Source organism: Gymnoscopelus microlampas, assembly GCF_963454915.1.
Source record: "Gymnoscopelus microlampas genome assembly, chromosome: 5".
NCBI lineage: Eukaryota > Metazoa > Chordata > Actinopteri > Myctophiformes > Myctophidae > Gymnoscopelus > Gymnoscopelus microlampas.
The window spans coordinates 48,562,214-48,575,605 of record NC_139942.1 but is presented as its reverse complement, the minus strand read 5'-3'; the positions used below and the strand labels follow the sequence as shown (position 1 = coordinate 48,575,605).

At 38.9% G+C, this 13,392-nt stretch overlaps 1 long non-coding RNA gene across 1 annotated transcript; it reads left to right on the top strand.

The window, feature by feature from the left end:
* The first annotated feature begins 4,036 nt into the window (after positions 1-4,036).
* Positions 4,037-8,579, top strand: LOC311044746. The gene is made up of 6 exons (XR_014600735.1): positions 4,037-4,175; positions 4,314-4,414; positions 5,870-6,007; positions 6,158-6,310; positions 7,944-8,063; positions 8,217-8,579. It is a non-coding gene; the product is annotated as an uncharacterized lncRNA (long non-coding RNA).
* Positions 8,580-13,392: the final 4,813 nt, after the last annotated feature.

Genomic DNA, 13,392 nt, shown 5'->3' with positions numbered 1-13,392 from the left:
TACCATTTGTGATCATTTTAGATGGTATTTCATCCATTCTGTTGAATTTAAAGTTAAAAAAAAAATAAAAAAAAATTAATGACCCATAATTATTTCGCGACCCCACGTCAGTCTCCCGCGACCCCTACTTTGGGAATCCCTGGCCTAGAGAAGTCCAAAGATTACAGATCTTTCCTTCATTAATTATACAGCGGACGCGGTACAAACATTATGTGATGTGAACATCCAGGTCTTATTAAGTCCTTCACAAACACATACTGGATACATCCAATTTCACTTGTTTATCAGCATATAGTTATCTGACACCTATTTTAGCTACAGAAAATCACTTCAGTGCCGATGTCGTGTTCAAAGGCCATCAAGACATCTCTTCCCTTGCTGTAAGCTTGCATATCAGGGAACTCGGCAAGAAGTCCCTCTTTCAGCCGTGTAGAGTTAACTCTGTTATCAACCTCTACGCCTAGCTGTTCCATTCGTGACTTGTAGAGCTGGGAAAGTTCAGCTAGTTTGAATACAGGTGCTGACCCAACATGTTGTCTGGTCTCTTTTATGTAAATGTAGCCCCCACAGTCAAATTAGCCAGAACCGGCGTGCAACAGACCTGCCAATTGGGCTCAGCCCTATTGGCATGACTGGTAACACGTCGGACTGGCGAGTGGCAGCGGTGGCCTAGTGGTTAGAGGGGCGGCCTTGATACCGGAAGGTCCCTAGTTCGATTCCCCAATTCATCACATCAATCATGAATCACCGCTGAATAGCCCTTGAGCAAGGCTTCCATGCAGGGTCCGGCTGGAAACAAGCTTCGTGCTTAGTCCGACACCCTGGGTAAACAACAAACTTTGCTTTGCTTTGGGAGCCTCGGGTTCAATCCCAGCTCACTGTATTCCACTACATAAAGCACCAACTCAGCAAACACAACACCAGAGGTTGATGCTGCATGTCCCTGGCCATTATCTTCAAGATCTTCTTAGTTAGCCTTTCTGGCACTATTATAGAGACCTGCTACTTTTAGCACCTTTTACTACAGGGAACCACATTCAAGCATCAAGATCGTTCATCCAGTACCATTTAATTCCTGTGCAATCTGTACACCATCCGGGTAACTATATGAAAGTCATATAAAGCCCTTTTACCCTTGGCTCGGCTGTCCCGCGCTGGCACATCCTGTCCATTCAGGTGTGGCTATCTAACTACATCTTAATATGTAAACTATTAAGTAGATGTGGGGCTAACATTAGATAGCATTTAGGACACTAAACTACACTAACACTAAACTATCACCACAACCAGCACATTAATTACAGAAAATATGGCATTATTAAGCAGAGTGTATTTAGCTGGCACTGAACCCGCATCAGTGGTGTCACCAGTGTGCTGGCTGTGCTTCAACATCCACTCTTACATTTCCATTCATCGAATGGTTCAGTTGTTTTCCTTTTGCAGATATAAGGATTTTTGAGTTTATTGGATCAACATTTTAATTCCAATAAAATAGATAATAGCTCTATATTCTTGCAATTTTGATTTTGGCCATATGGCTGCCATCTTGAAAGAAACAGTGGTCATATTCAGTTTTGAGGTAGAAGGAAGCTTCTGGCCAATTCCAAAGTTCCAAATTTGAATTCTGCATCATAAAAAATGATTTGACACCGAGATCACCCGACGGCTGCCATCTTGAAAAATGGCGGCCATCTTGAATATTCAATGAAGATTTTCAATTATCCAAAAGACATTTACCAAGTACTATGTACGGTAAATAAGTCTGAAATATCATATTATATTCATCACTCATAAGAAAACAGTTGTTGCTGGCGGCCATTTTGAAAAATGGCTGCCATGGGCGCCATGTTGAAAATTCATGATGCCTCCATATCCAATTCTTTTTGGAATGCCTTTGGCTATAAGTGTACCAAATTTCATGGTTTCATCACAAACTGAACGATTGTTTTGGTTACTGCTGCACTAGTAGAACATCTGCAGCATAATAGTCAGCAATAACAGGTGATTTTTAGGGTTGCCAACAGTCCCGTATTAGCCGGGACGCCCCGTATTTGAGCCAAAAGGGGCGTGTCCCGTACGGGACTTTGTTTGTCCCGGACTCCGGTGTAAAGGGAAAAATAAAAAATATATTTCTGTTTGCGCACACTGCAGTGTCTGGCTGCGTGTTTGTGTGCTTTATAAGATGGGCGCTAGGACCGCTCAGTTGACAGGGCAGGCACAGTGCTCGCACGAGTGCTTGTGTGTGTGTGTGTGTGTGTGAGATTTTCTCCGGTGGGAACGGCATCATTGTTTGTGTGGCATGTCAGCCTTTTCCCAACCCTAACCCCAGGGTTGAGCTCTAGGGGGTACGGGCGGGTACGGCGTACCCTTAGTTCTGAGACTGTGGGGGCTGGGGGCTCGCGCGTGCTCCACATGCACTCACCGTCAGCGGCCGTCGTTAACGCCTTAAAGTTTAAACAATAGCCTCTGAAGGTTCGCGCCGTCAGTGGCGAGACATTCTCAATAGCGTCTACCTGGCTGCTTTGCATAACATTAGGCTACTCGAGAAAAGACACAGACTTGAATTGAATGTGCACTGCAGAGTGTGAAGGGGGTCGCTTAGCAGAGGACCCAGTTCTCTGAGACAAGACAAAGACAAGTTGTCTGATTATTTTAACTGCTTATGTGTGGGTGAGTCTATGTAAAGGGCTTTTATATAAAACTAAAAGGAAAATAAAATAATTGATTAATTGAAACAAAAATAAAAACAACAAATTAACAATGCAACAAAATAATAAGAAATATAAATACATTAATAATCACATGTTGAATACAGTATTAGTAAGTGGCTATGTGCACATGCCTGCGCACGTGCGCGCGCACGTGACGTCATAAAATACAGTACCCTTAGTTCAAAAATCCACAGCTCACCACTGCCTAACCCTAACCCTAAAACCGAAATAAAGTAACCAAAAAAAGTAACTTTATCCGCGGGAAACCCGAAAAAAATCGCGACTGTTGGACTTGTTGAATAACTGTATTGTTTACAAACCCTCCGCTCCTTTTTCGCAATATAAAGTATTATCTGTATGACATATATGTCGGACCCTTTCCTTGAATGTGTAGGAATTGATTTTAAACAATTTTTAGTTCTTGTGATTAATTATTATCTGCTAGTTAACCTCACAACTTAATACTTTGTAGTGCTCTCTCGACTGGTAGAACTAAACTTCACACTGTGGTCAAATCAGGTGAAGAGTGTGCATGTGACGTTGCTTCCTTCCCGTTCTGGACTTGTTGTTGAGCTACTACTGTAAACCCTGCACGCACGCACGCACGCACGCACGCACGCACGCACGCACGCACGCACGCACACACACACACACACACACACACACACACACAAACAAGCCATGGTGCTTTTATGGGCGATGCAGTTTAGAGGACCTTGTAAAATTGTTAGCTGTACGTCCATGTACTTTTTCCATGTCTTTCTAAATAAAGTACTTCAATCAAACAAACAAACAAACAAACAAACAAACAAGCACGCACGCACGCGCGCACGAGCGCGCGCACACACACACACACACACACACACACACACACACACACACACACACACACACACACACACACACACACACACACACACACACACACGAGATGAGTCACTGTTTCAACGATTTCTGGGGAGTGGTGCACTTCCATTAATGTAATCTAAAACCATGCAGTGTTGCCATGTTGGCTTATTATAAGCGACTTTGGGCATATTGTTCTGTAAAGTTGCTTGTACAAATTGGTACTTGCGGTTATTATTATTTAAACCGGTGGTTCTCAAATATTTTCATGAGCATGTTTTGTGCCAGGGAGGGGAGCAATGTGTTGTTAGAATGTTTAAAAAAATACAAAAAATATTCCAAGAGAGTTTTTGAAAATAGCAGATGCAGGTTTAAAGTGCTCATGTGCCCTAGCCTAGTTGCTTCTTTTGGGTTTGTTTTCCTAGACCTGGCTGCTTATTTCTCTCACAAAATCTGGCATCACTGCTTGCTTAAACGCCTATTAGGGCGCAGCAAGCGCAGCAGCATATTCTTTGATATGAACTGAGGGAAACAGACATAAGAAGACATCTGATGGTGGTATCTCCTCGTTTATTATCACCACTAATATTATCACCAACTTACCGACGGAGTGTTGATGTGAGTGTTGATATTGCTTATGTCTTTAATCTTATTTATAATCACTTTACTTTATTTCATCTTATGAACTTATGTTGTTTATTTTGGCAGAGCAAATTAATGACCACATTTTGTCTCCATTGGTCCCTGCCTGAACAGAGAGCTGTAACCCTACCCAGTCCTTAAGTTGAACCTCTCAGTCCAGAAGAACATCATGCATTTGGTCATGCTGATCATTGGGGTCACACTTTTCCCTAATGGTAAGTGTGTGTGTGTGTGTGTGTGTGTGTGTGTGTGTGTGTGTGTGTGTGTGTGTGTGTGTGTGTGTGTGTGTGTGAGTGTGTGTGTGTGTGTGTGTGTGTGTGTGTGTGTGTGTGTGTGTGTGTGTGTGTGTGTGTGTGTGGGCGCGCACGCGCGCGCGCACGTGCAGTATTGTGTGTGTGCACTACAGTTGCTCAACAAGCCCAAAACAGGAAGGAAGGAAGCAACATCATATGCACACTTTTGACCTGATTTGACCACAGTGAAGTTTTTGTTCAACCAAATATGTCTTAATACATTATAATTGTCCTCTATAACTAAAATGTAAAATTAAAAACACTTTAAATATTGTATTTACTTTAGAAATAAGTTAATAATGTCATTTGTCCATGTGTGGTCTTAGCCCTATGGAATCTATGTAATGTATGCAAAAACAACTTAATATTTCCTAAGGTTAATATGAACATCAAATCAATATTTAAAATATGTTTTTTTTCTTCACATCATGCATTCCATAAATTCCACAGGGCTAGACCACATGGACAAATGACATCATCAACTTGCTACAGGCAATTGTCCCTATTGAGTAAAAGATGAACTGTTTCTAAAATATAATATTTTTTATAGAGGGCTATTGAAATGTATTAAGGCATATCTGGCTTATTAGCCAGAGATCCTTTTAAGAAAATTACGTGGAATATACGGTATTGAGATATCTAAACAGTACAGTGTGTGTGTGTGTGTGTGTGTGTGTGTGTGTGTGTGTGTGTGTGTGTGCGTGCGTGCGTGCGTGCGTGCGTGCGTGTGATCAAACCAGTCAAAACAGTCAAGTGTGCTGCTGAGTTTTGTTTCCCTGCAGAGACATGCATGTACCTCTTCATAGTAGTTTATGTCTAGGCATTAAACCAGCATTAAATCATCTGCCAAGATCAAGATAACCAAGTCTCTTTTAAAATAGTTATAAGCATGCATTGCATAGCTACTTAATATTAATTTTGTCATTCCAGATCTATATTATATTTATATATTGTTTTATTTTATTTTACCTTTATTTACACAGGGAAGGTATCTTTTTCAGCAATACCCTGCTTCACACTCACACAGACACACAAGGTGTTAAAAGTCTGCCCAGCTGATTCATTTAAAAACACTTGATTTCAATGTATGAATTTCACATTACTGTCTATACAGGTGGGCCATTAACATTTTAGGATATATCATTATAGGAAATATCCTGCAGTGTGTGATCCCTTATTGGCGATATAGTGTGAAAACCACAACGATATATGAAAGACACTTGCAAAAATCTAAGCCATGTGTTGTTAAGTTTTTAATCATGACCATATGTATAACATACACACATTACAATAATCATGGGACCTTGATTGAAAAATATTTTCTTTTTTCGTTTGCAACTGTAACATGTGTGATATTTTCTGCCTGTTGTCTTACAGCCGATGCCCTGAAATGTTATGCATGTGGGCAAGGAGCCAAAGAACTGTGCAAAGTTAACCCAATTACGGAACTAGGAAAAGAAATAGACTGCCCTGGATCCTATCAATGTGCTGCATTTAATGTGGGACGAACTAACCGTAAGTGATATCCTATAGACTATCCTGTGCCTTTTATCTCGTAAATTAAAACTGTGTTATAGATTACAAAGTCACCTTTAAGTTATCTTGGGCAGACCTTGTTTTATGAAGACATTATTAGTTTGAAGATAATATTTTGTTTGTTTTCAGTCGTACCGCACCCAAGGGGTGTAAGTGGTCATAAGAAGGATTGTTTGCCAGCTGATCAGTGCGTTAGTGGCACGGTGACCTTTGGTGACATCGAATTTAATGAGTTCGTCAAGTGCTGTTCCACTGACCTCTGCAATAATCACTATAGACATAGTAAGTACCATACTGTCTTCTAAATGACATTTAAATACAATAACCAGTGTACAGCATGAAGGAGAATATGTTCTGTACATGTATGCATTGTTTTCTAAATGATATGGGACAACAATCTGGTTTTGGTGTGTATGCTTGTGTTACGGAGATGTCCCTATAGAGCATCGCAGTTCCGCCACTTCCTGGTGCCGGAAGTAAATACTCGATGCATTTTTCCCACTGACTTTTCCAAAAATATTTATATCAATCAATTTAAGCCTAGAATCAAGCTATCCAGGATAGCGGTGAATCATGACCATAAAACCCTTTTTTCTGTGATTTTTTTTAATTTTATATTTAATGATATGATATACTATATTTAATAAATACCCTTTGTTTTGCCGTTTTCAAAAAAGTTTTTTCACAGAATCAAACGTTTTATGGTCATGATTCAGAGCTATCCTGGATAGCTTGATTTTTCAATTCAATTCAATTTTATTAAAGTGTCAAATCACAACAAGTTGTCTCAAGACACTTTACATGTAGAGAAGAGACCCAACATCCCACCCTGAGCAAGCAATTTTGCGACAGTGGCAACGAAAAACTCCCTCTTAATTCAACAGGAAGAAACGTCAGGCAGACTCTAGGCTTAAATTAATTTACATAAATATTTTTGTAAAAGTCAATGGGAAAAATGCATTGAGTATTTACTTCCGCCACCAGGAAGTGGGCGGGAACTGCGACGCTCTATACGGGCACCTCCTGAATAGAATTATATGGATGACGAATGAAACGGTTATGCCCTAGGGCTGTCCTTATATGGCGAATAGCTCACAACGCCCATGGCAAATAGCTCACAACGCCTCGCGCTGCGAGGCGTTGTGGGCTTGTAGATCGGCTATTTTTGGCAAAGAGGTATAGGTGTAGAGGGGAAAAAAAGAGCAGACCAAGTAAACAAAAAAAAGTATAATTTACTTGAGCACCTGCCCCTCAAAATGTCTGTGCATGCCACTGCTGCTACCAACTCTCCACACCCTTTGAACTAGTCACTATAGAACTTAGTTCCCCCCAACAGCTTGTTTATTCTTCATACTTGATGGAAAAACTGAAACATACTGCAATTAAATGAATGCAATAAGGGTGAAAACCATGCAGAGACATAGAACATGTCTTATGTAGTTTTGACGGCTATACTAAATTATATGATGTAATATTATGATAACTATACTTATAACAACAACTATATGCCGGAACTACCCGTACCAGTACATATCCTGTATTTCAGTCTTATTGTTGTTGCTGCTATGCAGTGGTGTAAAGTAACTAAGTACATTTACTCAAGTACTGCACTTAAGTACGATTTGAGGTCTTTTTTACTTTACCGGAGTATTTCTAATTTTCAATACTTTTACTTCTACTCCACTACATCTCAGAGGCAAATATTGTTCTTTTACTCCACTACAATTATTTGAAAACTTTAGTTAGTAACTTTGCAGATATAGCTTATTATCATACACAGGTTTATTTAGCCACTGTGTCCTGTGGGTTGTCTGCAAGTTGAAAATATGTATGTTGTTTTTTTGTACATGGTGTTCAGGGTTTGAGGCATCGTTATGAATAATTTTATAATTATATCAAAATGTAAACCTTACAGATGATCTACAGAGCCTGATTGAGAATGGAAGGAAGTGCTACACTTGCACAGATCCACAGAACTGCAGCGACACACAGAAGACATTATCGTGTCTAGGGAATCAGACAAGCTGCATGTCAGGTAAATCAGCCTATGGCTTCAGACGACAATAAAACACAATATTGTGTTTCATTTTACACAGTCCTCAGCTCAGAAGAATGCTCAAACGTTTTTTTTGTTTTGTTTTATTGGAGTATGAAGCACAGACAGTAATATGTTTTTTTGTGTTCACAGTGCTGGAACATAATGGAGGCCAAAACATGACCCTGATTGGCTGTGCCACACAGAGCATGTGTGGAGATAAGCAAGCCCTCCTGAGCATATTCACTGATTTTAGCGTGTCCAAAGATGCTAAAATAAGCTGCTGTGAGGATGACTTGTGCAACAGTGTCAAAATCACAAGCGTCACAAAACCACAAAATCACAGTGTCAAAATCACAAACACTGTTAATCCTAGAATACTCCTGATCCTGGTAGCTTCATTGATGTTAGCCACCTGGTCCTAGTAGCAACAGTGCATGTTATGTATGTCTTGCTCATTTGATTTTGCTATTTGTTTCATCTGTTTAAGAAAGTAGGTAGCTGATATATTGCACTTTTACCTTAGCGCTAGGTATACTCTTGGTTGCCTGTTTTAGCAGAAAATGCACTTACGACTTCTGGTTTCGTTCCCTACCTATGTTGAATGCACTTATTGTAAGTAACTTTGGATAAAAGCGTCTGCTAAATGACTGTAATGTAATGTAATGTAATGTAATGTAATGTAATGTATGAAGTCATACTGTGTAACTTTTTCCAATTCCAATTTTGATATTATCTTTCATTGGTATATTTTTCACAATAACCACTCCACATGAATGTGTTTTTGACACATTAAACATGTAAGATGTACTTAAAAACTATTTTGTGTGATGCAACCCGTTTTTTTTAATGATGTATATCTCTCAATTTAGTACAGACTTAAACACCTTTAAGTCATTTTAAGAGACAATTAGATGCTATACAGGGGAGTCATATTTTGCCCATCGGTAGACTCAATTGTAAACAATACCCAGGTAAGAGGACTGTTGTCCCATCGTTGATAGTCGAATGTTACATCTAAAGTTCTATGATTTACACACTGATACAATTATAATTCTGGTTCAGTAAGAGGAGACTGGATGTTTAACTGGATCACTGACAGGCCCTGGCCCTCGACGGTCGAGATGGGTTTTTGATGGTGTTTCAGAATCAGAATCAGAATCTTCTTTTCTTTCTTTTTTGTGTGGTGTTTTTACCCTGCTGTATCTAGTACTCTTGCTACTTGAGTTCCCCAGCAAGAAGAGATGATGAGACGAGAGAGAGTCATCCTTCAATGTTTATTTTCAACAGGCCTGTGTGTACTCTCTATATAGCATGCCTAGAGAAGTCCAATGATTACAGATCTTTCCTTCATTAATTATACAGCGGCCGCGGTACAAACATTATGTGATGTGAACATCCAGTTCTTATTAAGTCCTTTACAAACACATATGGTATACTTCCAATTTCACTTGTGTACCCTGTATCCTGTATGAGTTCTCTATCCTGATTGGATAAAATTGGTATCCCGACCTAAAAATGCATTTTCTGTTTACTAAAGAACTGTAGAGACGGGGGACACCCCTGTTAATGAACAAAAACTCTATAGCAATTTTTACTATCAGCATATAGTTATCTAACACCTATTTTAGCTACAGAAAAACACTTACTATACCTTTAATGCCTGCAGCAAGTCTGGGCTGTGCACATCACATACTGTAACCAAACGCTGAAAGAACAGCTTACCACACAAAGGAAAGCAAGAACACGCACACACGCGCAAACACACACACACACACACACACACACACACACACACACACACACACACACACACACACACACACACACACACACACACACACTGTCACACACACACTTACATTTTGTTATTGTAATTATTACTTTTTTGGAATGTGTGTTTTGTAGATTGACAGAAAATACTATGAGGAGTAAGGTTTCAAGCTATAGCTTGAAACCTTGAATAGAAAAATGAAGGGCAGATCTTATAGGTGACAGTGGCAGATTCGGTCCTCATGAGGAGACGCATTATGTGTAAGCAAGTGTCATGGGTGCAGGTCAACTGAAGCATGAGCCTGTTCTGTTTGCATTTGTTTTATTGTGTTTTATTTTATAATTAGATTTTTACTTGACAGTTTCCCCCCCTTATGGCTGTATTATATCTTGCTATTATAAAGCACATTGTAGCCCAGTTTCGAAAAACATAAATAAAGTTTATTATTATCTGCAACAGGCACACCTCATAGTTGGTATAGTGTAAATATTGAATAACAACTAGCACTACATTTGAACTATAGTTTGTAATTTAGTGACGTGTAAATCTCAATTTAGACAACTAGATTTAGTACAGACTTACACACAACTGGTGTAACTGTTGCCATGTCATTTTGGTCCTTTTCATAAACAATTAGATGCTATACAGGTGAGTCATACTGGCATGAGGTAAGAGGACGGTTATCCCATCATTCTAATGTTACATCTAAAGGTCTATGATTAACACAGATAAAATGTCATTTCTGGTTCGGCAAAAAGAGACGATGAGACAAGAGAGTTCTCCTTCAATGTTGTTTATTTTCAACAGGCTTGTGTGTACTTTATAGCATACTTGGAGAGGTCCAAAGATTACTGATCCTTCACACATATTTACAGTGCAGCTGGAGAAACATTAGGTGTTGTTAATAAATTGGTTTATTCAGAGAATGCATTCTCAGACATACAGAGTAAAGCAACAGTTTACATACAGTCAGTAAGTCACTCCCCTCAAGGGAGGGAGAGAGAGCTTGGTACATCATTATAGAGAAAAGAGCCCTGTGTTCTGATCTTGTCTTTCCGTACCAGGCACCTGGGTAGCACAAGGCTGCAATAATATGATCTGAGTCATCTCAAGTTGATAAACACAGTTAAGTTAGTTAAGGTTACTCAAATAAGGTAATGAACTATCTTAAATGACAAAACAATTGTTTAATAACACTTTAAACATACAAATGATAAAAAAAAATACAAGATACAATTCTATTTATCATTGGACATTACCATTCAGCAGAGATCTCAAGTCCTTTGCTTAGTTTTTTTAAGCACCTCTTTTATCCACATTTGTATTGCCTTGCCATTGATTTAATTTGTTTAATTGATTTGTTTTATTGTAGTTTAGTCTCACATTAGACCCCCCCCCCCCCCCCCCACTTTATGGCTGTATTTTATTTTAAAGCAAGGCTTTGTAATCCGGTTTTGAAAAGCAGTTAATGAATAAAATGTATGATATCACCTGCAACAGATACACCTTGTAGTTGTTCGTTTAAATATTTAATAACTAAGCTCTTTGTACAAACTAGTTTATGTGGTGCAACCTATTTTAATTTAGTGATGTGTAACTCTCAATTTAGTAAGTACTACATGACAACTAGACTTGGTACAGACGTACACAATTGGTACAACTGTCCCCAGGTCATTTTGGTACTTTTAATGGAAAATAGATACAGGGGAGTCATATTTGATTTTCTGCCCATAGGTAGACTCAATTGTAAACAGGACCCAGGTGAAAGGACGTGTACCCCATTGTTGATGGTTGAATGTTACATCTAAAGTTCTATGATTAACACACTGATAGAAATAACATTTCTGGTTCAGCAAGAAGAGACGATGAGACGAGAGAGTCCTCCTTCAGTGTTGTTTATTTTCAACAGGCTTGTGTGTACTTTATAGCATACTTAGAGATGTCCAAAGTTTACAGATCTTTCATTCATTATGTATACAGTGGGACAAACATTATGTGATGTTAACATCTGTCTCTTACAGCTCCATAATGCAATCCTTCATAAACACGTACTGAATGCATTGTGTGTCTGAACATTTGGCATAGAACATAGAATAGAATCAAGGCAACAGAAAACATTCACACTTTGCCTCTTCCACCTAAAATGTGGTTTGTATTTAAATTAAAAGTAAATGGGACAACACAATATCCTGGAGAAAAACTGATGGATTATATTAATTCAGTGTTTTATTTACAAGTGAACAGGGAAACGGACTGGTGGTGAGTGCCAAAAAAAAAAAAAAAAAAACACTAACTACTTAATGAAAATAACTGAGGGGGTGGCACTCACACCTAATCTAGCGTGTTTAACATAAAATATCTACAAGATGAAACGTAAAGGGTTAAGGGTACCCAAATCTTACCTACGGTAGGTTTCCCGGTGCCAAGCCCACAATGCGTCGCGATGCAACGCAGTGTGAGCTTGTTGATCTGCTATTTTCAGAAGACTTTTATACATTTGAAAACTTGCAATGGGACATTCTGCATAATGAGTATTCTTTTACTTTTGGTACTTTAAGTACATTTTGATGCCAATACATTTGTACTTTCACTCAAGTAAATTTAGAATTCCTGACTTTTACTTGTAAGGTAGTATCTCTACATTGCAGTATTGATACTTTTTCTTAAGTAAAGCAATTGAGTACTTTTTCCACCACTGGTGGTTAGCCAGCAGCAGCAGAATCAGATCAACGTAGAGGCTGTTCTCAGCAGTCAAGTGCTGATGCAATCTGTGAATCACACAGAGTCACAGGCGACACGCTTGGCACAATTTGTTCCCAGAAAAATCAAATTTTCAGTATTATTAACCGGAGGCAAGCTGTAATTTCTGTGACTTTTATTGAATAAACGTGTTTGATGTGTGACTCTATTGGAAATTAATGTTCCACCTCCAGCGATGGAGAGTAACAAAGTACATTTACTTGAGTACTGTACTTAAGTAAAACACTATTTGAGTATCTGTACTTTACTTGAGTATTGTCCTCCACTACATTTCAAACAAAAATATTGTACTTTTGACCCCACTGCATTTCAAGGAATTTAGGGAGAAAGTTCATTATGATACCCTATTTCAAATACTGTAGTGAAAATAGGAAATAGCAGATCTACAAGCTCACAATGCATCATTATGTGATGCGTTGTAGAGCTTGTAGATCTACTATTATGGATATATTTGTCATAATTTTGGGGGGAAATCTGTGTCTCATTTTAATACAGCAATGCGGTGCACTGTAGCAGAGTGGCTCACAACCTCAGCCTGATCGCCTGAAAGTTTAATATCTCCCCCAAGCTAAAGAGAATTCCCTATGGCTTAGTGCAGTGGTTCTCAACCTTTTCAGGCCGTGACCCCCCAAAATAATCATATTTGAACTGGGGACCCCCCATTTCGTTTGACTCCGTTCCACAGATAAATATTGTGAAAATAGCCGATCTACAAGCTCACAACGCCTCGCGTTGCGAGGCGTTGTGAGCCTGTAGATCTGCTATTTTCACAATTATTGCCTCTTTCTTATGTTA